Below are 9,919 nucleotides of genomic sequence, written 5' to 3'. Positions count from 1 at the left end.
CGCACACCGCGACGAAGAGTGGCCCCCGCTCGCTGCAACTAGAGAAAGCCCTCGCACAGCCACGAAGACCCAACACAGCCAAAAAAAAAAAAAAAAAAAAAATGACCATCACAAATTTTAAATCAATGACTGAGTAAGGTGGGACCCAGACTTTCGGCTGGTTGATGGTCCTTCCTCAAAGCACAGTTGGGGGTGGGGCAGGGAGCAGGGCTGAGGCTTCCCAGTGCAGGCAGAACAAGCTGGTCTGGCTGCTGTTTTAGAGATCCAGCCATGTTGTCGTGTGTATCGGTAGTTCATCACTTACTATTGCTGAGTAGTACTCCACTATATGGATGGACCACCGTCTGTTCATCCATTCACTAACATTCATGTTATTTCCAGCTTTGGGCTATTACAAATAAAGTTGCTAAAAACATTAGTGTACATGTTTTTGTGTGAACTTACATTTCTCTTGGGTCAATTCTTAGGAATGAAATGACTGGATCCAACGGTAGGTGTATGTTTATTTTAGAAATTGTCAAACTGTTTTCCAAAGTAGTTGACTCATTTTACACTGTCACAAACAATATATGAGTTCCAACTGCTCAACATCCTTGACAGAACTTACATGGTCCATCCTTTTAATTTTGGCCATTCTAGTGTGTGTGGGGTAGTATCTCAATGTGGTATTGATTTATATTTTTCTGATGACTGAAGATTTTGAACATCTTTTCGCTTGCTTGTTATCTATCCATATAGTTTTGACCAAGTGTCATTCAAACCTTTTGCCCAATTCTTAACTGGGTTCTTTATTTTCTTATTGTTGCAAGAATTATTTTTGTATTCTGGATACAAGTTCTTCATTGGTTATAAGCATTGCCAATATTTTCTCCCAAATTGTGTCTTGCCCCTTTAGTTGCTTAATACTGCCTTTGAAATATCAGAATTGTAGTTTTGATTTCCGAAAAATTATAATTTTTTCTTTTCCTCTTTGTGGCAAAAATTACATAAAATAAAAGTCATGATTTTAACCATTTTTTAAATTAATTAATTTATTTTTATATTTATTTTTGGCTGTGTTGGGTCTTTGTTTCTGTGCGAGGACTTTCTCAAGTTGCGGCAAGCGGGGGCCACTCTTCATCGCGGTGCGCCGGCCTCTCACTGTTGCGGCCCCTCCCGTTGCGGAGCACAGGCTCCAGACGCGCAGGCTCAGAAGTTGTGGCTCACGGGCCTAGTTGCTCCGCGGCATGTGGGATCTTCCCAGACCAGGGCTCGAACCCGTGTGCCCTGCATTGGCAGGCAGATTCTCGACCACTGCACCACCAGGGAAGCCCCCATTTTTAAGTGTATAGTTCAGTGGCATTAAGTACATTCACATTGTTGTACAATCACCACCATCCATCTCCAGAACTTTTTACTCATCTGACACTGAAATTCTATACCCATAAATACTAATTCCCAATTCTCCTCTCCCACCAGCCCCTGGTAGCCATCATTCTATTTTATTTTTTGGCTGTGCCATGAAGCTTGCAGGATCTTAGTTCCCCAACCAGGGATCAATCCCGGGCCCCCTGCAGTGGAAGCTTGGAGTTCTAACCACTGGACCGCCAGGGAATTTCCTCACCATTCTATTTTCTTTGTCTATGAATTTGACTATTCTATGGAGCTCATATAAGTGAATCATACATTATTTGTCTTTTTGTGTCTGGCTTATTTCATTTAGCATAATGTCTTCAAAGTTCATTCATGCTGAAGCAGCTGTCAGAATTTCCTTCCATTTAGAGGCTGATTAATATTCCACTGTATGTATATACCACATTTGTTTATCCATTCATCCATCAATAGACTTTTGGATTGTTTCCACCTTTGGGCTATTGTGAATGATACTGCTGTGACTATTGATGTCAAAATATCTGTTCTATATTTGCTTTCAATTCTTTTGGGATTATACCCAGAAGTGGAAAACTGGATCATATGGTAATTTGGTTTAAATTTTTAAATATTGTTTTACATTCCTGTTTTAAATACTATTTAATTTTTAAAATACTGTTTTACATTCCCACCAAATATTAACAGACATAAAGAGAGAAATTGGCAGTAACATAATAATAGTAGGGGATTTTAACACCCCACTTACATCACTGGACAGGTTATCCAATAGAAAATTAATAAGGAAACACTGGCCTTAAATGACACACTAGATCAAATGTGTGTCACACACTAGGACTCCATATATATATATATGGAACATTCCATCCAAAAGCAGCAGAATACACATTTTTTCCAAGTGTGCATGGAAAATTCTCCAGGATAGATTACATGTTAGGCCACAAAACAAGTCCCAGTAAATTTAAGAAAACTGAAATCATGTCAAGCATCTTTTCTGACCACAACACTGTGAGACTAGAAAGCAACTACAAGAAAAAAAAAGAACTGCAAAAAACCACAAACACATGGAGGCTAAACAATATGTTACTAAACAACCAATGGGTCACTGAGGAAATCAAAGAAGAAATTTTAAAATACCTGACAAATAAAAATGAAAACACAATGATCCAAAATCTACGGGATGCAGGAAAAGCAGTTCTAAGAGGGGAGTTTATAGAGATAAAAGCCTATCTCAGGAAACAAGAAAAAGTCAAATAAACAACCTAACTTTACAGGTAAAGGAACTAGAAAAAGAAGAACAAACAAAACCCAAAGTTAGAAGAAGGAAAGAAATTGTAAAGATCAGAGCAGAAATAAATGAAACAGAGACCAAAAAAGCAATAGAAAAGATCAATGAAATTAAGAGCTTGGTTTTGAAAATATAAGCAAAATCAATAAAACTTTAGCCAGACTCATGAAGAAAAGAAGAGAGAGGGCCCAAATCAATAAAATCAGAGATGAAAAAGAAGTTATAACTGACACCACAGAAATACAAAGGATCATAAGATTACTACAAACAATTATACCTCAGTAAAATGGACAACCTGGAAGACATGGGTAAACTCCTAGAAATGTAAAATCTACCAAGACTGAACAAGGAAGAAACAGAAAACATCAACAGATCAATTACCAATAATGAAATTGAATCAGTAATAATAATAATAATAATAAAAACTCCAACAAACAAAAGTGTAGGACCAGATGCCTTCACAGGTGAATTCTACCAAACATTTAGAGAAGAGTTAACACCTATCCTTCTCAAAGTATTCCGAAAAATTTCAGAGGAAAGAATGCTTCCGAACTCATTCTATGAGGTTGGCATCATCCTAATACCCCAACCAGATTAAGATATCACACAAAAAAGAAAATTACAGGCCAATATCACTGATGAACATAGATGCAAAAATCCTCAACAAAAAACTAGTAAACCAAATTCAACGATATGTTAAAAGGATCATACACAATGATCAAGTGGGATTTATCCCAGGGATGCAAGTTTGGTTCAATGTCCACAAATCAATCAATGTAATACACCATATTAACAAACTGAAGAATAAAAATCATATGATCATCTCAATAGATGAAGAAAAAGCTTTTGACAAAATTCAACATCCACTTATAGTAAAAATTCTCCGTGAAGTGAGTATAGAGAGAATATACCTCAACATAATAAAAGCCATATATGATAAGCCCACAGCTAACAACATACTCAATGGTAAAAAGCTGAAAGCATTTCCTCTAAGATCAAGAGCAAGACAAGTATGTCCATTCTCGCTACTTTTATTCTACATAGTATTGGAAGTCCTAGCCACAGCAATCAGATAAGAAAAAAAAAATAAAAGAAATCCAAGTTGGAAAGGAAGAAACAAAAACTGTCACTGTTTGCAGATGACATAATACTCTACATAGAAAATCCTAAAGATGCAAACCAAAAAGTTGCTGGAGCTAATCAATGAATTAGGTAAAGTTGCAGGATATAAAATTAATATACAGAAATCTGTTGCATTTCTATACACTAATAACAAACTATCCAAAAGAGAAATTAAGAAAACAATCCTATTTACCATCACATCAAAAAGAATAAAATAACTAGGAATAAATCTAACTAAGGCTATAAAAGACCTGTACTCAAAAAACTATGACACTGATGAAAGACATTGAAGATGACAAAAACAGATGGAAAGATACACCGTGTTCATGGATTGGAAGAAATTATATTGTTAAAATGACCATACTACCCAAGGCTATCTACAGATTCAATACAACCCGTATCAAAATACCAATAGCATTTTTCATAAAACTAGAACAAATAATTCTAAAATTTGTATAAAAATGCAGAAGACCCTGAATAACAAAAGCAATCTTGAGTAAGAACAGAGCTGGAGGTATCACACTTCCTGACTTCAGGCTATACTACAAAGCTGCAGTAATAAAAACTGTATGGTACTGGCCACAAAAACAGATACATAGATCAATGGAACAGAATAAAGAGCCCAGAAAAACCCCACACATTTATGATCAATTAATCTACAACAAAGGAAGCAAGAATATACAATGGGGAAAAGACAGTCTCTTCAATGAGTGGTGCTGGGAAAATTGGACAGCTACATGTGAAAGAATGAAATTAGGGGCTTCCCTGGTGGTACAGTGGTTAAGAATCTGCCTGCCAATGCAGGGGACACGGGTTCGAGCCCTGGTCCAAAAAGATCCCACATGCCACGGAGCACCACAACAACTGAGCCTGTGCTCTAGAGCCTGCGAGCCACAACTGCTGAGCCTGCATGCCACAACTACTGAAGCCTGTGCTCCTAGAGCCCATGCTCCACAACAAGAGAAGCCACTGTAATGAGAAGCCCACGCACTGCAATGAAGAGTAGCCCCTGCTCGCTGCAACTAGAGAAAAGTCCGTGTGCAGCTACCAAGACCCAACACAGCCAATAATAATAATAATAATAATAATGAATAAAGAATGAAATTAGAATATTTTCTCATGCCATATACAAAAGTAAACTCAAAATAGATTAAAGGCCTAAATTTAAGACTGGAAGCCACAAAATTCCTAGAAGAAAACACAGACAGGACACTCTTTGACATAAATCATAGCAATACTTTTTTGGATCTGTCTCCTAAGGCAAAAGAAACAAAAGCAAATATAGACAAATGGGACCTAATTAAACTTAAAAGTTTTTGCACAGCAAAAGAAACCACTGACAAAATGAAATGACAACCTACTGCATGAGAGAAAATATTTGCAAATGATATGACTGATAAGGGGTTAGTATCCAAAATATACAAAGAGCTCATAAAACTCAATATCAAAAAAAAGACCCAATCAAAAAATGGGCAGCTGACCTGAATAGACATTTTTCCACAGAAGACATACAAATGGCCCCAACAGGCACACAAAAAGATGCTCAAGATGGCTAATCATCAGAGAAATGCAAAGCAAAGCCACGTAGAGATATCACCTCATACCTGTCAGAATGGCTATCATCAAAAAGAACACAAATAACAAATGTCAGAGAGGATATGAAGCAAATGGAACCCTTGTACACCATTGGTGGAACGTAAATTGGTGCAGCCACTATGAAAAACAGTGTGGAGGTTTCTCAAAAAACTAAAAATATAACTACCATATGACCCAGCAATTCCACTGCTGGGTATATATCCAAAGAAGACACAAACACTAATTCAAAAAGATACATGCACCCCAATGTTCATAGTAGCACTATTTACAATAGCTAAGACATGGAAGCAACCTAAATGTCCATCAACAGATGAATGGATAAAGAAGATGTGGTGTATATATACAATGGAATATACTCAGCCATTAAAAAGAATGAAATTTTGCCATTTGCAATAACATGGATGGACCTGGAGGGTATTATGCTTAGTGAAGTAAGTTAGACAGAGATAGACAAATACTGTATGCTATCACTTATATGTAGAATCTAAAAAATAAAACAAGTGAATGAATGAATATAATGAAACAGAAAGATAGTCACAGATATGGAGAACAAACTAGTGGTTACCACTGGGGGGAGGGAATGGGGAGGGGCAAGATAGGGGTAGACAGTTAAGAGGTACAAACTAATATGTATAAAATAAAATAAGGGGCTTCCCTGGTGGCGCAGTGGTTGAGAGTCTGCCTGCCAGTGCAGGGGACACGGGTTCGGGCCCTGGTCTGGGAGGATCCCACATGCCGCAGAGCGACTGGGCCCGTGAGCCACAACTACTGAGCCTGCGCGTCTGGGGCCTGTGCTCCGCAACAGGAGAGGCTGCAATAGTGAGAGGCCCACGCACCGCGATGAAGAGTGGCCCCTGCTCACCGCAACTGGAGAAAGCCCTCGCACAGAAATGAAGACCCAACGCAGCCAAAAATAAATAAATAAATTTAAAAAATAAAAAATAAACTACAAGGATATATTGTATCACAGGGAATATAGCAATATTTTATAGTAATTTAAATGGAGTATAATCTGTAAAAATTTTGAATCACTATGTTGTACACCTGAAACCAATATAATATCGTAAATCAACTATACCCCAATAAGAAAAAAAAGAAATGCAACTGATTTTTGGGTGTTGATTTGCGTCCTGCAAAGTTGTGTTCTGAAACTTTGATAAAATGGTTTATTAGTTCTAACAGTTTTTTACGGAATCTTCAGGGTTTTCTACATATGAGATCATGTCATCTGCCAAAAGAGATAATTTTATTTCTTCCTTTTCAATTTGGATACCTTTGATTTCTTTTTCATGCCTAATTGCTTTGGCTAGAACTTCCAATACTATGTCGATAAAAGTGGCAAAAGCAGACATCCTTGTCTTATTCCTAATAGTAGAGGAAAAGCTTTCAGTCTTTCACCATTGAGTATGATGTGAGCTGTGGGTTTTTCATACATGGTCTTTATTATATTAAGGTAGTTTCCTTCTATTCTTAGTTTGTTGAGTGTTTTTATAACAAAAGTGTGTTGAATTTCATCAAATGCTTTTTTTTCTGCATCATTTGAGGCAATCATGGTTTTTTTTCATTCAGTTTGTTAATGTGGGGCTTCCCTGGTGGTGCAGTGGTTGAGAATCCGCCTGCCAGTGCAGGGGACACGGGTTCGAGCCCTGGTCTGGGAGGATCCCACATGCCGCAGAGTAGCTGGGCCCGTGCACCACAACTGCTGGGCCTGCGCTCCGGGACCCGTGAGCCACAACTCCTGAAGCCCGGGTGCCTAGAGCCCATGCTCTGCAGCAAGAGGGGCCACCGCGATGGGAGGCCCAGGCACCACAATGAAGAGTGGTCCCCGCTCGCTGCAGCTGGAGAGGGCCCACGCGCAGCAACAAAGACCCAACGCAGCCAAAAATAAATAAATAAAATAAATAAATTTTAAAAGAAATTTGTTAATGTGATATATTACATTGATATTTTTGTATGTTGAACTATCCTTGTATTCCAGGAGTAAATCCTGCTTGGTCATGGTGTTTAATTTTTTAATGTGCTGCTGAAATCAATTTGGTAGTATACCATTGAGAATTTTTGCATCAATATTCATAAGAGATATTGGTCTGTAGTGTTCTTTTTTTCTATAGTGTCTTTGTCTGGCTTTGGTATCAAGGTAATGTAATTTTTTTTTTTTTTGATGTTGATGCCTTTTGTGTTCACTCTAAGAAATTTTTGCTCAATTTAAGATCACTAAGGCATTCTCCTTTGTTTCCTTCTAGAAACTACATTTTTTTAAGAGTTAAACTTTTTGTATGAAAAGTTTTCCCATTTCTAATCCCTAGTGAACTACCTTGGCATCTTTTTTTTTTTTTTTTTTTGGCCATGCCCTTCAGCATGTGGGATCTTAGTTCCCCCACCGGGGACCAAACCCGCACCCCCTGCAGTGGAAGCACGGAGTCTTATACACTGGACCATCAGGGAAGTCCCACTGGCATCTTTTTCAAAAAAACAAAAAAAAATCAAGGAGCCAAAATATGGGTGGGGTTATTTCTGGATTCTCTATTTTGGCCAACTGGTCTATTTCTCTATCCCCCAGTTTTGCATCCTCAGCATTACAGGTATTTGGGACTGGACCATTCTTTGTGGCAAGGACTGTCCTGTGCATTGTCGGATATTTAACAGCATCCTTGCCCTTGACTCACCAGATGCCAGGAGCACATCCCCGCCGCACCCCCTCCTCAGTCTTGACAACCAGAAATGTCTCCAGACGTTTCCCAGTATCCCCTGAAGGTGCAAAACCGCCCCTGGGTGAGAACTTCTGGTGTATGCCTATACCAGTACCACCTGTCTTTTTCTTTTTTTGGCTGCATTGCGCAGCATGTGGGATCTTAGTTCCCTGACCAGGGATCGAACTCGTGCCTCCTGCAATGGAAGCACTGAATCTTAACCACTGGACCACCGGGGAAGTCTCCCAGTCCCACCTGTCTTGATTACCATAACTTTATAGTAAGCCTCAGCAAGGCTCAGGGACTCCGAACCTTTGAATGATGCTACTCAACCCTTGTCCAAGGAAATGGGCCAGTGTATGTGGAGAACACAACAGGGCTCAGAAAAGCCATTGAGATTAAAGGAAAAAAAAAAAAAAAAGTAAGAAAATCCAGGTGGTCATCTTGAGAACCTGGCATCCAGGACATGGTGTTTTCAGACGACAGAAAACTAGGCAGGTGATAAAAAGATCAGGGTGGGGCTGCCCAGGACTCAGGTGACAGGAAGAAAAAGGAAGTTGCCCAGTGATATCAATAGTCAGGTCTCACTTAGATTAAAAAATAAAAAAATTAAAAGAGAGAGAGAGAGAGAGAGTTAGTCTGTGCCAGAATTTCTCAGCCTTGGCACTGTGGACATTTTGGGCTGAATACTCCTATGGATTGTAGGGTGTTAAGCAGCACCCTGGCCTTCACTCACTAGAGATCAATAACACCTTCTCCCCCCGCCCCCGCCCCCCGCCGCCCAGTTGTGACAACCAAAGATGTCTCCAGACGTTGCCAGTGTCTGGGGGGGAGCACGGACTCATCCCTGGTTAAGCATGACTATTCTATGCCTCCAAAGAGTCAAGATGATATATGTAAGGTTTCCTTTCCCATAGTGTATATTTGATTTTTAAAGTGAGTAATTTTTATAATCAGAAGAATATTTTGAAATGGTTCACATTTCTTGAGCATACACTATGTGCCAAGCAGTTTACTCACGGTAGAATATTGATGTTTATTTAGCAATGACTCAGTAGTAAGCACTTTTTTTGGTAATTATTTTATTGATTTTTTTAAATCAATAGACTATATTTTAGAGCAGATTTAGGTTTATAGAAAAATTGAGCAGAAATTTCAGAGAGCTTCCATACATCCCACTCTCCCTCAGTTTCCCCTATATTTAACTTTTTTTTTTTTTTTTTGGCCGTGCCGCACGGCTTGTGGGGTATTACTTCCCCAGCCAGTGACTGAACCTGGGCCCTTGGCAGTGAGAGTGAGGAGTCCTAACCACTGGACTACCAGGGAATTCCCTATTTAACTTTCATTAGAACAACTGATTGTGCCAATGTTACAATTGCTGAGTGAATATCGATACATTATTATTAACTCTGAGGTCCACAGTTTACATTAGAGTTGACTCTTTGTGTTGTGCATTTCATGGGTTTGATAAAAGCATCATGTCATCTCTCCATCATTACAGTATCAGACAGAATAGTTTTACTGCACTAAAAATCCTCTGTGTTCCACCTATATTGGACTTGCCTTTAGTCTCTTCATTAGGTTCTATCCATTTTTGTTTGCTTATTCTTTTCGATTTTCTCTAGACGATTGTATCATCTGGTCTCAGTTCTTTTTCTTATCTTATTGCATTAACTAGCACTTCTGCATCAGTATTAAATATTAGCCATGACTGTTAGCAGCCATACCTTGTTCTGGAATATGTCACCTCTTCTGTTTCACCATCCAACACAATGCACATGTTTCCTTTCTAATGACGACCTTTGATCAGACTAATTTCTTCCTATTCCCCATTTACTAAAAACTTTTTAAAAGA

This window comes from Balaenoptera borealis, assembly GCF_965194805.1.
Source record: "Balaenoptera borealis genome assembly, chromosome: 2".
Classification (NCBI taxonomy): Eukaryota; Metazoa; Chordata; class Mammalia; order Artiodactyla; family Balaenopteridae; genus Balaenoptera; species Balaenoptera borealis.
This window is presented reverse-complemented; position numbering follows the sequence as displayed.